This window comes from Cylas formicarius, unplaced genomic scaffold, assembly GCF_029955315.1.
Source record: "Cylas formicarius isolate icCylForm1 unplaced genomic scaffold, icCylForm1.1 PGA_scaffold_3__17_contigs__length_32017465, whole genome shotgun sequence".
NCBI classification, from domain to species: Eukaryota; Metazoa; Arthropoda; class Insecta; order Coleoptera; family Brentidae; genus Cylas; species Cylas formicarius.
Genome location: NW_026844326.1, coordinates 23542884 through 23562766, shown reverse-complemented (window position 1 = coordinate 23562766; position 19883 = coordinate 23542884). Strand labels below are relative to the sequence as shown.

General features: G+C 35.6%; 1 protein-coding gene across 3 annotated transcripts in view; it reads left to right on the top strand.

Annotated features, from left to right (window-relative positions):
• LOC132699193 (segmentation protein Runt-like) overlaps window positions 1–19883 on the top strand; it is an 87120-nt gene that overhangs the window by 55568 nt on the left and 11669 nt on the right. The window lies entirely within an intron of this gene.

Here is a 19883-nt window from a genome sequence, read left to right as displayed (position 1 = left end):
ATATATATAAAAGTTTGTATTAAATTTAAATACAAAGTTTTCTTTGTTGATGATGCCCTAATCTATCCGTTGTCGTTCAAACGCATTAATAAATGTTTGTTTAACTATAGTCTCTACCGCAGCCGTCTCAAAATAGACGGTTGTGTCTCTACCAAATACATTGTTGATCATGACTGACAAAGCTTGTTATTTTCTAGGGACTTTGCTTCTGCTAAGGGTAGGTTTGCCAATGAAGGTACTGGAATACCAAATTATATATAATAATAATAATAATAATAATTATTATTATTATATTATTATTATTATTATTATTATTATTATTATTATTATTATTATTATTATTATTATAATTATTATTATATATAATTTAGAATACAAAATACTCGCTGAAATGCAACATGTATTTAAGAAACGAGAAGGAAAAAAAGAGCAAAATAAAGATATAATAACACCATAATATGCATATAAATTAGGCAGTTAGACGAATGTTAAGCAAGACTTCAGTAATGTTTGTTACATATTAATATTAATCTAGGTAAGCGACCGTTAAAAATGTCACTGTACTGACTAAGCGAATTGTAATCCGAGCATAGTCGGTACATATATTATGCATATTTCATACATATTATACAAACTGTCTCAACTAGATAGTTAATATAATATTGACAAATCGTTGCTATTTTGTGGGAATTGACTATATGCTGCAAAATAAGAGCGTCTTTAGTTAATTTCTTAATTGGCTTGTTTGAAAACTAACCGCTGTTGGCGGAAACCGCCTCGGGCGCGACGCGCGGCGGAAATCGCTGCCGCCGCGTACGTTCTAAACGGGTCCGTTGTCAGTCACGGTGGATCGCTTTTCGAGTCCCGAAGAGGCCGGCATTAATTTATAATTACAAGGTAGGGAAAAAAAGCTGGCTGAGTATGATTATGCGAAATTATGCTTCCGGTAACGACGCGGCAGCAATCTCCACGGTCCTTCGTCGTCGCTTCTTCGATTCAGAAGAGAGAGCCTCGTAAATGGGCCCTGCGTAGGCCCGATTCGCTCCACGGGATTGTTGTTTAACACGCCGAAAGCATGGGTAGATATTTTTGTAATTATTGCTCGCCGATTAGTTGAAATCTGACAGCTTAAGCGGTGGATTTATTGAATGTTGATACAAAACAACGATGGTCCTTTGTTATACCTATGCGAAGGGGATCGTTTAAAAAACGAATCGGATTATTGACTCGGTGTTGGTATAGAACTGGAAAACCTGTCACGGAATTTGAAATAAGCCTTAGATGTCATGGAACAACCGATGTAGAGATAGGCGTGTTTTAAATTCTTATATATACTATTTTGACATTGGGCTAACACTCTGAAAATGAAGAGAAAAGCAATGAAAGTCTTATCAAGAATTAAACAAATAAAGCTGCTGAACGCATTTGAAACGCTTAAAACTCTTAGAACCTTTCAAGCAATATTTAAATATACACTGCCTGCTAATTCTAAAAACGCCAATCAATCCATTCTCATAGTACAAGAAACAAAAACCTGATCCTAATTCCTCGGCATAAGATAACATTTTTCCAAAAATAAATCTCTCAATAAGACTCTACAGCAGGGAACTTGAACAAAATTGTAATTTGAAAAATATTGCTTATAGAAGTAAGTTTATATTATTAAAAGAAAAATAATTTCGTAGTTCTATATAACAAATATAAGCAATTAAAAATTGGTTAAGGCTTTCGCGGCCCGTTGATAAGCTACTATCTTGATTCGGGTTTAAAGGCCGTCGTCGGTTGGAATTACTTCCTAAGTCCTAAGTAATTCATAGAATTACACTATAAGATGTCGCCGTATCGATCGAAAAGCAGCGGAATGACGTCACGATCATTCCCGCACGTTTAGTGCCTTTTAAAAGAAATAGCCAGATATAACAACTTGAATTATTTATTGCAAATTAAATATTCGGTTTTGAGTTTTGAGATTTGGTATGAGCTATTTCTATACATAAACAAATGTATTAAAGAAATTAAAAAAAAATCAAGTTTCCTACTGTATTCCAGATAAAATTAAAAATCTTATTGCCAAGTTAATATCACAACGAAAAATGCACCCTCCAAGATATATACCCAACAGGGTTTTTGGAGTTGAGTTTTTCTTAAATAGATAACCAATTGTTGAAAAGAAAAACTATAAGTAAGAATTTTATGTATATCTTATGTACTTTTCGACAAAAAATTTTCAAATACAATTGGTATGTTTCTTATCAAAACTTGACGGTGATTATGCAATGTCTTGCTTACCTAATTCTTATTATATTTTGCAGTTTCTTTCGTTCAAAATGGCGGGGAATTTTAAAAATTTAACGGAAAATTGGTAAACTGGTTCGTTGAAAATTACTAAAAGTTTCACGCAAAAGTAAACAGAACAAAAAAAATCATGTGCATTTTAGAAAATGAACATTTTATGTGTAATTTCGACATTTCTTTCCAATATTTGAGACACCCTGTACAGCGCTGCTAAACTGTAATAACTGAAATGTGAAATTGTAGCTTATTAGTATTAAGTTAGGAGTAACCCAAGAGTTCTAATATAATATAAAAAAATATATAGTAGGTTCTATAAGAAAACATATTTTGACTTTATTACACATTTATGATACATCTTGTATGTATGAAAATAATTTTGGGTTCCATACCCCAGTGCAATTTGCTATTTCAATTTTTTTTATCGCCAACGGTTTGCACGATATCAATCTATAAATATTTTTATTTCGCTGTATCCGCAGATTCCAAACAAATATATTATGTATTAATATTGAAAAGTTGCGAATATGCTATATTTCTGAGGAAATGTTAAAACCCATGCTACCGACGTCATAAATCAGTAAATAAATATCAAACAAGTTGGGTTAGCATTAAGTGTGTGTTAAGTAAACGTTTATTTACACTTAATTGGCTGTGTTTAATTCCAAAAAAATATAAAATATTATTAAATAAAATAAAAAAAGATTACAAAAACGTTATCTTTCCGGGCCAAAATGAAAGTTGACGTTATTGACGTCATAAGACAGCAAATAAATGTCAAACACGAAACTTAGGAAAACAAAGGAACAGGTTAATAAAATGAAATACAACAACTATCGTGCAAAAAGTTCGCAAATAAGCAGATGACGGAAGAAGAAAAAGAGGCCGCCCAAAGGGGTAATGGAGAGATGATGTGAAAGAAGCAATCAGTGGCGATCTGACCTCTGCAAGACCATGATTAAAAACGACAAACTATTAATATTTATTAACCCCTCCAGTCCAAAAAGATTTCATTGCGTCTTATCGATAACGTCTTGGTCTCGACCTATTTCCCGTTCTTTGTAGTTCGTTAATTAAGAACCAGAACCCCCCTCCGGCAAAATCGCGATAGGGGGAAGTCCCCCCTGCGTCCCTTCGTCACCAAACTCCGGGGCTGTCAAAATATCGCAAACACAACAGCACCGGAAAGGGCAATTACGCGGGTGTCAGTAGCATACCCGTAGAGAAACTGTGGTCAGAGGCGAACACCTACGATGCAACGGAGCAACTTGGCGACAAGTCGCACTGCAATTAATAAAGGCCCTTTCGCAGTCAAAGATTGTTGACTGCTACCCCAACCCCGCGGAGGGAAACTTATTTCTCGAGTTTAAAGCCGCCCCGCCGTCGGCGTGATTTATAGGAGTTGCGAAGTCGATAAAGTATCGAAACGCTGCAAATATGGCCGATGGAATTGTCTCTGATGATTATAATTATATATACAGTGTGTCTCACAGTACCTACACCCTTGTAAAATCTTTATTTATAGTTCGATTTTGATAATATTTTTTGTTAGATAGATCTCTGAACAATACACTAAAACCTTGTTACTTTCGAAACTCGATGAAATCGAATTTTTCGAAATTATCTACGCTCATATAAAAATTTTATATCTCGGTAACGGAAGATCCTATGGGATCGCGGTTGGTACAGAAATGATCTCCGTCGAAAGAAAATTTTTTTTTGTCTGTCCGTTCTCGTCTTTTGGATTTTCCTGAATAACTTTCGTTGATAATATTTTTTGTTAGATAGGTCTCTGAAAAATATACTAAAACCTTATTAAAAATTTTTTTTTTGTCTGTCCGTTCTCCGTTCTCGTCTTTTGGTTTTCCCTGAACAACTTTCGTTGATAATATTTTTTGTTAGATAGGTCTCTGAAAAATATACTAAAACCTTGTTACTTTCGAAAATCGATGAAATCGAATTTTTCGAAAATTCTTCGAAAATCGATGAAATCGAATTTTTCGAAAGTATCTGCACTCGTGTAAAAATTTTATATCTCGGTAACGGTACGTCGTATGGGATCGCGGTTTGTACAGAAATGATCACCGTCGAAAAAAAAATTTTTTTTGTCTGTCCGTTCTCCGTTCTCGTCTTTCGGTTTTTCCTGAATAACTTTCGAACCGTTCGAGTTACAAAATTAAAAATTGCCTCCTTTTTAACCCTCCACGGGGCACATGAGCTTATAAGAAATGGCCCTGATCCGAAGGCGATATCCATCGACTGTTTTTGGACATTGCTATAAAACACGATAAGTGTCCGAAATTGCAAGCAATCGACTTCATATTTGCCCCGTGACGCAACCTATTGAAAATGGGGGGGGGGGGGGGGCGGCTGGGAAGTCAGGAAGTATTCTAAAACGAAACGAAACCAAAAAAATTCTTGAACCAGAAGACGCGAAGATACGGCTCCATAAACTTTAGTGGAATATTTGTTGAACGCTTAGTTAAAAACATATGGGGTCTAAAATATGACCAATTATTTGCATTTTTATGCATATTTTACAACATACTTTATCCACAACCTGAAGTCTTTCAGGCATTCGGGGTAATTTTTTTAGACTAAAAACTAACCAAAAGGCACGCCACTGGTGTTTTAATTTTCTACACATTTTCGCCCTTGTGTTTCCTTCGAAAAAATAACTAAAGATTACGATTTTTCATTTTTGATCAGATTAACTATATCGACCATTTTCCACGTTTGTTTTCAGCTGTTCGATCCCGCGTGCCGGTTTTTCAAGACTCCATTAAAAAGCCCTGCCGTACATACGTTCGAAAACGAACGGCGGGTTTTTTTTTGAACGAACATTAAATTTATCGCCCGTAAATACCGGGAAATTGGAGTGTTGGTTTTAAATTAGATTTAAAAACGGTAATTAAAACGGAATTTCGTATTCCGATCGCCATCACCCACTGGCGCACACGCGTAAGTTTTTTCCCAACTGCGGGAAAAAGTGAAATCCCTTTCATATTGTTGTTAATTTATTTTTAGAATTCGATTACGCGCGTGTTACGTAAAGGCGCGACCAAGATTTATTTAACGCGCGAATACATTAATATAAACAAAAAAAAATAACAATTTTTTTATGGGTTTCTATTAAGACGTCGCCGTAAAAAATAATGGAGTGCCTAATTAAAACATAAAAATCGATGGGAAATCATCTATGCAGGGTGTTAAAATTACATTGCATAATTTAATGAATTTGAGCCCCACCTTGATGTCGATTCTATATTTAGTTCGACCGAATTCGGATTTAAGAGAGGCTATTTTTTTGCAACCTTAGCCGGCCCAAGAAGTGCTGCGGTCGACATCAGAAATCTCATTATCAAACTGACAGTCGCGATGAATATATCAAACAACCCAACGTTGGCAAATGCAATGGCAAAATTCCAAATTTTGTAAAAATATCACTTAGCGACTTCCGCTCACATGCCCACAACTTTGTGCACAACATACGCATGGGTTGCTTTGACATTTCAGAGCCATACTTGCTCTATCCGCAATTTTAGGCAAATACACAGCGTATTTGGATTGGATATTAAATAAAAAGTCTTACAAGTCAATAACTTACAAACAGTATACGTTATTGTTACTTGATTTTACTTATTCCAAGCAGAGATGGTATCTTTGGTTAGTTTGGTTTTAACAGAGACGATAAGTGGAAAGTAAATTAAAAAATTAATATTAAAAAGTTTTATAAATTTTATTTTTTACAAGTACTTTTAAAAAATAATATTTAAATATTTTCACTATAAATGACAACACCCCATGGGGTGTTATCCATGAGGATAAGCCCCATTACTAGGCATCTTTTTTTATTGTAAAATTTTTCTCCCTTTCTCTCACCTTTCCATTTTAAATCTACTCTATTAAGATACTAAGTGTAGTTCAGTTTCATTATTTTCTATTTCGCCATGTATGTTCGCATTAATGAATCATCAAGGAAACCTTCAACAGATAAAAGTGCAAAAAAGTCGCCACCAGTAGCGCAGCAGATGGTTGGAAATACAAATTTGTGACAAATTTTTAAAGGTTTTCATAGCAGATATAAATATATAAAATAAAAAATTAAATTTATTTACTTTCAATAAACTAATTGCTGTTTTTAAATTTCCTATCAAAACTCTAGATCCATTTTTCTAGGATACTATATACATGACCCTGAGATTCGCTCATTATTATATACGATTATACGATGTCATTTCAACGACACCCTGTATATACGCGAAAACGCGCGATTGCCGATTTTATTGGGCGTAATCTGAGGACCTCGCGTTTTTTTTTTCCTCGATTCGGTAACTCTAGCGGGGAGGCCCCCAGATTTTAATTCTCGTGGCCCAAAGGGTTGGATTTCATGAGAATTTAATGGGAGTGCGTGAAAGTCGATATAGCAAGCGCGCGAAGCCCCCAAAGTCAAATCCGTTTTCTTTTTCTTTTAATATATCCGAAGGAATACTTTGAAAACGCTGAGGCGGATGTTTCGCTACGTTTTTACGGCGCGTAACACGTTCGTTCGTTATTTAATAATAAGTAATGACAGAAAATTTAATAATTACAGTGTTCCACAAGGATCCCTACTCGGGCCACTACGTAAATGTTATAAGTGTTCACAACAACAACTTGTAGAAAGTTGCTCAAATTAAATATTTGGGATTAACGATCTCTCCTTTAGTCCATTTCCCTAAGAAGGGATTAGTGACTATGATGCTCTTCAAGCAGTGCTTATGGTATTGTGCCATTCCGTTCTATTCTGGGCCATGATTACGGTTTCATGAAAGCCATGGCCGATAAAATCCTTGGCTTGGTCTATTGGGTGACCTTTCCTTCGACTATTAGTAGTTACAGTGAGTCCGTTATTCTTGCAATATGGCCAATGAATGTTAGAAAGCTTCGATTTATCGTTTTTGACAGATTTAGATGTGTATTTAGTTCTTGAAGAACGGACTCATTCGTACGGTGGGCCGTCCAGGGTATCCGTAACAGCCGTCTGTACGCCCACATTTCAAAAGCATCCGACTTGCATCGCTCTTCTTGATCGTCCAGGTTTCAGCTCCATAAGTGAATTCAACAATTTTGGCTGTATCTCTCCAGATCTTACCGCTGTTCGAGCTAGTGCAATTCTTCGCTTTATTTCACCTTCACATGCACCGCTATTGTCAATTAAAGATCCCAAGTACAGGTACTTATTCAACACATTGAATCCAGCTATGTCTTTTACGTGGGGTTGGTTGTGGTTTTGCCGGTCTACAATAATGACAGTAGTTTTGTTGGGATTTAATTTCAGTACAAATTCTGCACTAGTTTCCTGGAGACGGTGCATAATAAATTCAATTTCTTCTACACTAGATGTTATAATTAGTGTGTCGTCGATTGACTTCCCTTCCGCCTACCCTGCCTATACCACCCTGCCAGTTATCCAGAATGCCCAGCATTATGTATTCGGTATATATGTTGAACAGTAAGGGCGATCTCTGTCTTGCACCCTTCATCGCTTGAAACCTCTTTGATGTGACATCGTTGATTCTTATCAGACCGTAATTGTGTTCATAGATATGTCGAATAAGTATTAAGTGATCAGGGACCCCAATTTCTTTGAGTATTTGCCACAATTTTGGCCATTTTACCAAGTTTAAGGGCTGGCTTTCTCAGTTAGTTGTCGTACGTTTCCTATTTGTTCTTTCGTACCCTTACCCGGCATAAAGCCGGTTTGTTCTTCTGCAATCTGGAGTAGTAGATATGGTCTAAGTGTGTTATTAATGATCTATAGGAGAATTTTACATGCATGGGGTATTAATGCAATCAAGCAGTAGTTATTGCAGTCTGCTGGATTACCCTTTTTATACAGTGCCATATGAAGTGAGCCGCACCATTCGTCTGGCCAAGCTCCTATCTTCCAAACTCTGGATCGTTTTCTTGACGTTTGAGGAGCGCCTTTCAAATGGCCATAAACAGTCGAATTCGACAAAATTAATCTCTCACCGATCTCTCGTGTGGTTATTCGCCGATTTGCATCAACTAATGCCTTTATCGCATCTTTGTCAGCTTCGACCGGCCTTCCAGATCTTGGTGCATCTTCGACATCAAAATTGCCGGATCGAAATTTTGCAAACCAGTTCTGGCACTGGCGTACTGTTAACACGCCTTCTCCATATACATCCGTCAATTTTTTTCTCGCCTGGACAGCATTTTTACCTTTTCTGAAGTAAAAAAGTAAAATATGACGAAAATGCTGCTTATTGCTCTCCATATTTAAAAGGGCACCAACCAAAAACTACGACGTAGAATTAATAGAACTTTTTCACACACAAGCCTTGCAATATCAGCTCTCAAGACAAATAAAGGTTATGCGGCTTAAGTGTGAAGTTGGTTTCGAAAAAACGTAATTAAGTCCTCTGACGGGAAAAAACGAAATGACTTTCCGAACAACCTTATATTTTTGCACACAGAACTGCAGAATGAAGAAATATTCTAGTTTTTATACTTAGGATGTACCTAATTCTGTCTAAAACTGTTGAAAAATCTTCTTAAATTCAGCGTTTATCAAAATAGTTTAAACAAGATTGCTTTCGAAAAATCATTACTGGGAGGGGCAAATTCGTCGCAACTAGCGCCAATCAGCTTTTTATTTTAAAAAGAAGGCGCTTTGCTTATTCTTGTCCTAGAAGGACGCATTGTTTTTCTATCGTGCTGCTGCGGATCACTATGGAACTTTCGCAAAATCGATGTTATTTTATTGTAAATACACCATGTATAAAGTGTCCTTCATATCTCGTCGAACTTCAAAGTTACGCCAAACTTCAGTAAATGTTAAAATTTGTACTGGTAATTGCAATTTAAAATTACATTTTTTCAAATATCTCGCGTCCCCTGTATTATAGACGAAACTTTAAACTCTCTCTCGACACAGTTTACGATGCTGTTCATATCAAATTATCACATCTTTAAAAGTTTTTCATTTATCGCCAATAATTCACCTACAAAAGCGAAAATTTCTGGGATCTATTAGAATTTTTTGCCCACAAACGACGTACCCTGTATATAATTCCAACAATGTTCGAAATAGAGGATATAGCCCTGGATCTCCTTAGTTTTCTGGTATCCGAATTTTTCCAATGCAGTAAATGGTTTTCAAAAAACTACTTGTTTTCTGAAACCATACAATACGTGGTAATATTAAATGACGTCATCGCGTCTAGATTGAGGGCGAGAAATAGTGATTTTCATTTGGATTATTTCAAATATCTCGAACAGCGTATGTGATAGACAAAAACCGTAAATACAATAAATGTAGCCCTTGATACGGCCTATAACACTGTTTGAACGGATTAGCTATTGTTTGTACGAATTTTGATTTACTGTTAATAATTTACTCTCTAAAAGAACAATTTTCAGGGTCATTTAGATTTTTGTCCATAACTAAAACACCTTGTATATAATCGAAAAAATGCGTGAAACACAAGTTATAGCGCCAGGTCTCCCACGTATTCCGAATGTAAAATTTTTCCGTTCAGATGAATGGCTTTAAAGGAAAAGATGTTTTTCTGGATGTCAAAATAACCACAAAAAAATAAAAAAAAAATACTCGGCGTTATTTTATTGCTCCCAATTTAAAGAGTCTAAATGCGGGTCCAGACCTCTACTTCTCTCCCAAGTTTGAAGTCGGTAGCTGCAAATTTGGAGAACTTATTATGTTTTTTAATATTGCACGGAATATCGGGAACACCCTGTACAATACTTAAAAACCGCAAATACAAAAGGTTAAGCTGTCTATATGGGCTATATCGTCATGTAAAAGAAACTGACATCTAAAACACAGATTTCAAATTATTGCCAATTTTCAATAATAGGGGGACTCATTCTTCAGTTTTTTTGAATTTGCGGCGCACCCTGTATATTTTTGAAAAATTGTCAAGAATAAAAGTTTATGGAGACGTTTCCTCTGCGTCTTCCGGTTAAAGAATTTTTTCGGTCTTGTGAACCGTTTTTGAAAAATGGTCTTTTTTGTAGACCCTTGCACACGCGATTTTTATTTTTTTTTATATATACTTCCCGACCCCCCAGTCCCCCCATTTTTAATAGATTCCGTCACGGGGCAAAGCTGCATATATGTGCAAAATATGAAGTCGATCGCTTCAAATTTCAAACACTTATCGTGTTTCATAGCAAGATCCACAAAATAGTCGAAAATGGCGAAAAAAAGAAGGATACCAGCGTCGGATCAGGGCCATTTCTTTTAAGCTTAAGTGCCTCGTGGAGGGTTAAAAAGGAGGCGATTTTTAATTTTGTAACTCGAACGGTTCGAAAGTTATTCAGGAAAAACCAAAAGACGAGAACGGAGAACGGAGAACGGACAGACAAAAAAAACATAGGACTTACCGTTACCGAAAATTTTTATACGAGCGCAGATACTTAGGAAAAATTCGATTTCATCGATTTTCGAAAGTAGCAAGGATAGTAGACTGACTTAACGATTTTAATATATACATTTTAAAATTAAATAAGCCTTTTGTAAATATGCTCTAAAAATCCCAATCGCATGTAGTGACGTCAATCGATTTAAGTGTTTCGAGTTTGTCTTATACGATATTGGCAATTTTTACTGAACGTGAATAAATTTGGTGGGCATTTGTCATTGATTCCTTGTATAATTCCAAGTATAATTGTAACAATCTATATAGAATCGCGATGCTCACGGCGGGCACGATAAACAGGAAATAGAGGTAACTGTATTTTTTTTGCCTTCTGTGATCGAAACTAATAAACCGATAGGTTCGAAACGGTTCCGATTGAGATTTGTCACGCCGGCTGGTGGCGACACATTTGACTACTCCCGTAGATTGACTGCAAAGTCCGTTTTCGTCATATCTGAGTGGATATACGAAGTGACGGAAACGTATAAAAAAATGACGTGCTCCGCCAGTTATTGGACGCTGCTCGATTTGTGCGTTTCCAGTGTTGTAGGTTGTAGGCTCAGACTTACGAAAGGATCGTATTAGCAATATTGACGCAATGGATTATGAATTCACAAGAATAAAATTAAGCTTTTTAAAATTACCACCAAAGAAAATCAAAAAAATCTACATAAGCCATAACTCCAAGGAAGAAAAACTATTGTCTCAAAATAAGCTGAAAAACTACAATTACTTACTAAGAAAGGCCAGCTGCATTTCTCGCATTACACAAAAAAGTGCATCTGACTTAGCTCGTTACTGAGTCTAAGCATCCATGGAACGAATGAGTGGTTGGTTCTGTGAAATTGCCGACGAAAAATTTTAGTGACATTTCATGTGATTTGGATTTGTTAAACGAAGTCTTAAAAAGCTTCTGCAAATTTGAATTCAGTTCAAGTTATTTATACGTTTATACGTGCTTAAGAACCAAACAAGATTGCTTTCACTATCGTGTGACAGATATTTTTGCCTATAACCTAAACACCCTATACATAATCGAAAAACTTATAACCCTGTCCGGTCCTGCGTGTCAGATAAATATTTTTTCCACAAATGATTTTTTTTCTATAACCCAAAACGACACCAAAAACTTACTTAAAAATATTTGCCAATGTTCGATTGCAGCTAACTTTTCTAAGTTACATCCGGGGGTCTGTCAAATTTCGATAGCAGCAAATTTGGAAACTTACTGGATTATTTAACACAAGACGGGAAACCTCGAGCAACCGATATGATATGCGAAAATATTAAATATGACATATGGAGTGTTCTGGTTTAAAAATTTTCGATTTATGGTACATAACTGAAATACCCTGCCCATAATAGAAAAAATGCTTGAAACAGAAATTTTGCCGATCGGGAAAATAGTTTTAAAGAAAATAATAGTTTTCTGGAAGCCAAAATAACCTAAAAACGTTTTTTAAATTTTTTTAAAAAATACTTCGGGAGGTTCCATTGTATCCAACAGTCTAGATGTGGGTATGGACTTTTACCACCCTACCAAATCTGAAATCGATAGCTGCAAATTAGATACACTTATTATGTTTCTTAATATATAACGGAATATCCCAAACACTCCTTACGATATGTAAAAACCTCAAATGCAAAAGTTTTAGCTGGTCATATTAGCGTGTAAAATAATCTAACAATTAAAACATAGTCAGTTTTCAACTAAAATATGAACCATTTTTCAGTTTTTGGCAATAAGAGGCACACCCTGTACATTTTTGAAAATTATCAAGAATAAAATAATTTTTTCAATCGCTCAAACGGTTTCCGAGAAAAAAAAATACTCTTGACCCTTTCAAAAGTTATTTTTAAATTTTTAAAAAAACTTCTCGACTGGAGAGTGCTGCACAAATAGTTTCACTTACGAACTTAAGTGTGTGTGTGTCCATCTTAAAGTGTTGCATTTATATCTTGACCCTTTCAAAAGTTATTTTTAAATTTTTAAAAATACTTCTCGACTGGAGACTGCTGCACAAATAGTTTCACTTACGAACTTAAGTGTGCGTGTGTCCATCTTAAAGTGTTGCATTTATATCAAATACTATTAGTCTCTTTTTCGTAACACATAGTGATGTTCACTGCTAAACAAAGTATTCATTACAAAAGGGTCACTTTATTTATTTACATTCAATTTTGCAACTTAAAATGAAGATTAATTGGACACTAACTTAGGATCTTTTTATAATTCCATTTACCGCCCCGTTTGACTTTTTTGGGACTCGCATTTTGGACTACAGTTCGTAAAACAAAGTACCGGAGATCAGTTTGCTCAAAATGGTCTCTGAGTTTCGTCTGTCCCCATGGAAAAGTGTCAGTTTTTGTGACTAGGCGGTAATAATCGAACCTGCAAAGCCTTGCAAGTCTTAATAATTTCATTCGGCGAAAAGATATTGCAAATTATTAATTTCGTTCAGATACTTTTAGTTCCCAAGAGGGACGAACAATTTTGCATGCAGCACGCAGCAATCCTGATAACCAGCGAATTCTTCTCGACGGTGGTTTTCGATTATCTCCTAAATTACCGGTCGCCAGTCGGAATAAATCGCTTTTCTCTCGATACGGAGAGGAAAAAATTCCAATAATGGCGTACAACAGAAGCCCCGGAGAGCGATTTAAAAGTGCACAACGCGGCGCTATGAATGAACGCGATATATTTCCGTCCGATTCCTATATTCAACAAGTTAGCGTGGGTGGGCGACATACAAAATGCACGACGACGTCAATCTGGGCAGGTAAAACGAAAAGTCGTTTAACTATTTATGCCGTAATTGCGGCGCCTAAACGTTCTGCGCTTCTTAATAGATGCCAGTCCGTCGGATTTATAATTACTTTAAAAAATATATATGTTCTGTGGTCTCGTCGCGGTCCGACCGCATTCGAAGGTTTTTATTTGACGGATGTCGGCTTACCTTAGTATCGATTAAGAAGAAAACTGCGCCGAAACTGACACGCATGAAATTTTTTGCATGCAGATGTCAAAGAAACTTACTAATGTCTTAAATATGTTCATTTTAGGTATCTCAACGCCGGCAGACCAACAAGAGGTATTTTGAAGACCTCAAGTATACTCATATTGGCTGTCTTTCTTCCATAAGACATCATCATGTTGACATCCTTTGAATATATTTAGATATCGCTGTACTGCTTGGGCAGAAGTCTGTAGAAGATATGGTCTGTTCATAGATATAAGAAAGTGACCAATTGCTTTTGAATGGGATTATCCAAGGGTGATCATTAACATACAATGCAACAAGATTATTACCTAAAGTTTCGGAATTTAAATTCAGGTAAAATTGTGGTCCGTAATAGAAAATAATTTTATACCTACCTGTGTTTAATATCCTTTGGTTCGGTATACTACTTAGTTCAAGTTTATTAGTAATCATTCTTATTTCGTGTGTCATACAGCGTGTGTTGAATCGTGTGCGAATTATGCAAAATATGTGCGAGTCTAGTGTATCTCAGGAGACGCTCCCGCCCAAATGTAGAAAACACTATTCTATTGAGACTAAGGAAGTTATAAACAATGTTTATTTGACTCTTATTGAAAGTGGTGCTATTAAGCAAGCATCTTTAGTAGAAGCGTCCACAGTGACGAAAATTCCAACATCAACTGTATGGAAAATTGCGAATAATCCTATTTCAGCGAGGAAAAAAAGAAGCGATGATGACATTTTCTCGAGTGATGAAACCGGTGTTACATGTGGCAGAACTACCTTATGGAAGTGTATTTAACACATGGGTTTTAGATTTAAAAAAATTGACAAAAGGCATGTTTTAATGGAATCTTTTAGAATTCGGAAATGGCGAATGGAATATCTAGTTCGACACTTATGATACCCCGGAAAAGGGTAAAAAAATGGGCCATCAAAAAGAGATAAAAGAATAACTATTTTGCATGTTGGCTCTAAAGATGGTTGGATTCCAAATGGACTTTCTCTGTCTGCGAAAAATATGAAAGATTCTTCTCTGGATTACCATGAAGACACCACCGCTGATTTATTTGAAAGTTGGTTTAAAAACAAACTAGTTCCAAACATTCCTCCTAATAGCGTCATTGTAACAGACAATGCAAGTTATAACAGTAGACAGTTGACTAAAACCCCTTCCTCATGTAAGACAAAAACAACAATCCAAAACTACATGTATAATAACGACATTTATTCTCACGAAGATTATACCAAAAAGCAATTAGTTGAGGTTCTACAATGCTTGAACCTACAAAATCTAGGCATACAGTTTTAAGGCTTCCACCTTACCACTGTATATTTAATCCCATTCAACATGTTTGGCACCAACTGAAATCTGCCACTCGTCATAACAATGTGTTAACTCCACTGTCCTCAAACTTATAGAAACCGAAGTTTTTAACATCCCTCCACAAAGTTGTGCAAATTCTGCTAAACATATAGAAAAAGCAGAGCAATCGTATATCAATATTGAAAATAATATAGAACAAATAATAATTAGAACAGGCGATCTTAGCGACAGTGGTACTGATATATCATGTGAATAATTTTAAGTAATTTAAGTAGGTAACAAAAATAATTTGTAATTTTGTTTTAGATTTAAACATAAATACATACATAAATAAATAAATATTGTTTAGTATCTTTCGTTTCGGGTGTTTCCTTAATTCGTATCAATTAGTCACTTTCTTATATCTATGAACATACTTTACTAGTGAAAATCCACTCATCTGTCCGATCATTTGTTAACACAAAATTGATTTTACAACGTACAAAGGATAAAAATGGTTCTAACCAATGCAATTGTTTATTCCACATGCTGTTGTGTTTTAAAAGACCATCTATTCGAATAACATTTAAATTTTCTATTAAGCCAGTTCATTTTTTCGTGAGTTATTGGAATTTCCTTGATAAGATTCTTTCCCTAAACAATAAACCAAAAACCGTTTGTTGGTTGTCGGTTAGTTAGATTTAGGTTAAATTGTCATCCATATTTTTGTCTAGTAATTAAAATAGTCATTAATTATATCGTATAACGTTCGCTTCAGTCACTCGCTAACAATTGACTTTCAAAATGTTTGTATATCTGGCGTAATCCCGACCCACTCGTGCAATCTGTCCGAGTACCGCGCATACACCTATCTTTGCGTTTGCGAATTCAATTCAGAAAACAATATACACTCGACCGGTAATTGAGCATAATGCGCCCAGCCAATAAGTCAATTTATGCTTCGGCTACCTGAGAAACGCGACTTTTGCATTGCGGCGTCCGTTTTTTTATTCTCGGCCCTCAATAACTTGCAGCGCGGGCTTGTATGCATGTTTTAACGCCCAAACAATGTAAACTGCGACACGATTCGCGCGAAAATAGACGAGAGGAAAAGTTACACGTCAGATTTGAATAACACCCAAAATAATCAAGTCGCCGTGGTCTTCTTTTCAATCGCGGTGGCCGCTCGTCCAGCGCGCTTTCATTCTTTCCATGTGCGGGCTGATAACGTAAACGAACGCGAGTTGATGCGACCGGACTAGATATCCCGCGGCATCGGGAATTAATTTGTGAGGAGCTTTTTTTTCGGTTTGTGTGTAAACGGAGACCACAAGTTCATTCATTATTGTTGTCGGTCGGCGGTCCTCCTCTCTCTTTCTCTCTCTCGCTCCCTCTCTTTACGGGTACGCACACAATACCTGGCCAGAAAACCGCGAGCTTGGTTTACGGGTTTTTGAAGTGTTAACACGGTTTTACAGCTTGTTGGGCGGTTGCGGACTGCGGGTAATACGTTAAAGGTCGATAATTGAGCGCTGATTCGTGGGAAACGACTAAAATAATAATAAAAGTTTTTTTTTCCGCAACCGTTGGCATTTCTGAACAAGTAAACACAATACGCAAGCGTATAATTGGTTGCATACTCTGAGCGGCTTCTAGAAAAACGTCTTCTCCGAACTCATCCAGATTTTTTTAATAAATGCGAATTCTATAAAATTAGTAGAAATTCATTGCACAGAAAGCCGAAATATCAGTATTAAAAGACAAAACTATATTATTCTTATGGATATAACCAAGAATCGTATACCTAATAGGATTGCCCTATCCCATAAGACATACGTTCGCCAAAATTATCGATCGCACGTGGTCGCTTGTGACGTAAGCGAAGTCCTCTAACGGTTTTTGTGCATTTGAAGGCGTATTAAACCGTTGTATTTTGTGTTCTTTGAACAATTAAAATAATTTAAACTAGTGAGTAGTGCGCTTATGTTTGTGTTAATTGTATTTCTGTAAAAAAAAAAATTGGACAAAACAGTGTTTTTAAGCTTTAACAAATACTGTAATATTGTATAGCGAGAACTGAGAAAATCAGTATTTTTAACCTTAAACGAAGACTTAAAAGTTTTGTGTTCGTGCTGCTTATTAGCGGTGTTATTACTTAGGAGGTAAGCTCAAAATATTACACAGAATCATATAAGTAAAGGTAAGAAATACATTTCTTTTACCTTTTTCAGTGGGATAAGTTGCATCAAAAACAACTATTTTGATGAAAAGGCAAGTTCTTAGATTTTTGTTGTCTGGAGTAACACATTAAATTCTCCACATAATTTAAATTTTAGGTTTACCTTTAAAAAAGATTGTTAAATAAAATGCTGTTCCGACACTATTATTATTTAACCGGAAGCAACCAACAGAACCAGGATTATCTAGATCAAAAAGACTTCATTCCAAAAATGCCAAAAAAGAAGCTCAGCAGGTATTGTCTGAGCTTTTAGCAACAACATGTAATGCCACAAGTGAAATTCTAGAGAAAAATCCATCTCCAGAACCGCGGCCAGAAGAAAATCTTTGCAAGATGATACCCGCAGAAAAAAAGTTAGAAAGTATGGTAAAATTGTAAAATAAAGATTTAAGTATAGGTAGTAATATGTATTTTTTATATTATGTACATACCAGGGAACATATAAATACATATTATTATTTACCTACCACCTATAAATAGTTGTTATGTATGCCTAATATATTTTTTGTTTTATGTTCTTTAATATATTCAAAAATAGTGATTTCTAGTTTATAAGTATTTGTTGATTTTTGTGTATTTAAAATGGTAGAATGCCGTAAAACACAAAGTTTTATTTATGTGTAAGAATATTTAATTAATGTATGTATTTCAAGATAATACATGTAAGCCAAACTTGATTGCAATATTATTATTTTTACCCTACCTCAGACCCTGCCCTACGCTACTTCCCAATAATTATTAAATAAGTACTAAAACGATTTAATGTTGACATTAAACGAAAATAATGAGTGATTATCCAAACAAAATGCTATATTAGCTACTCAAAATACTCAAAGTCCATCAAAACTCGGGTCAGTTTCAGATTATTTCCATGCATTTACATATTAAACGCGCCAATACAGGACTTCACCTACGTCACAGCCAGATTTGACGGATTAGGCAATCCTATTAGGTTTACGATTCTTGGGATATAACACGCATTTTATTTGTCGCACAATAATAAACTTAAGACATTTGACAAGTACAACTTGTTAAGGGATAGCCAACTGTTTGCAGGGCGATTATTGTGGAAGCGTTTTCACGCGTTTTATTTAAATTTTGTTGCAAATAAGTAATCGAACAAAATTGACGTAACGCGCTTGTTCTTCGATAAAGGTCAAGTTGGCCAAAGAAAAACCCATGCTGCTCGTACAAACACAAACACACACACAGGAAGCCTTACCGAGAATTTGGACTACAATGGAAATCGCGTTTTAATATGCAACGTTTCACTTTGGGGTTTTTCCTGCGTTGCCGCTACGTATACGTATACACCTTTCTTCTCGATCAAGCATTTGGCAGTCGACGACTGTTATTATGACGACGACCGTTATTAAAATATTTGTCGTTTCCCTGAGGACGGGCCGCCGTTTCGTCACTTCACCGCCATCGGCGAGATTTATAATGCACGTGGTTTCTACCTGCGTTTGCGGCGCATTTAGACAGATGACTAATTGACATTATTTATTTCAAATTTGCGAAGATGGCTCCGAAACGGGCCACACACTGCGATTCCATTTTTTTTGCCTTTACGAGCGTTTCAACGTGAAACTTAAAGTGACTTCGTAGGGGCAACATTTTTCACGATACCGTACAAAGTACAAATGTCTTAGATATGCAACACATTATACATATATAAAATTTATTTTGGTATTTTTTAGTTTTTAGAGAAGTTTAAATTCAACAAGAACATTTTATTTTTATTTTTCATTACAATATTAATTATTGTATTTTGCCGTTGTTTGGTTACTTTACAGGAATTTGGTCATGATTTTCATTACACACGCTTGTAAATTGGCGTTCCTTTAATGGGCGCAAGCGATGAATATGCGCGAGGCGCGCCGCTGAAAATTATATACGATATATTGTATGTAAATATTTTAACACAAAACAAATTTCGCGGATCCTGGTTATTGTCCCAATATAAATTGGGACCCGCGTGACGAAAATAACTAATCTCCGTCCTTAATCACGGACGTGTCCAACGTGATCAATTTTGGTGGCAAATGGCCGGAATCTCCGTTATTAGCGAAGATACTGCCCTACTTTTTCGTGAAAGTTCTGTAAACAAAAGTTGGCTACCTCGATTCATTTTTCAAATAAATTCAGCATATTTTCCCTATTCTTATTCCGCTTGTTCGTTCGAAAAATAAAGGTTCACTTTAAATTTTTGAGAATACAGTGAAAGCTTCCATAAGCGGATACTCACGGTTCCATAACTTTTGTCCACTTATGGGAGGTGTCCTCTTAAAGGATAGTGTGCAAGTATAAATACGTACAATGTTTAATGTAATGATAAGAGGGAAAGGAAACAAAAACTGGAAACATTTTTTAACTAGTTATGTATTGATCTCCAACAAATACATGGTGTAAAAATTAAAAAAAAAACATTAGGTTTTTGAAAAATGTCTAAAATGCTTGTCTGACGAAATTTCGCCATATTCTGTTGTTATATTATCGTCTAAGGCCATGACATCATGTGATATGATGTGTTATGTCAAATCAAACCATGACATTCTAATTCTTCTAATTTTTCGTTATATTATAGGCTGTAAATCATTCAGTTGAAAACTATGAAC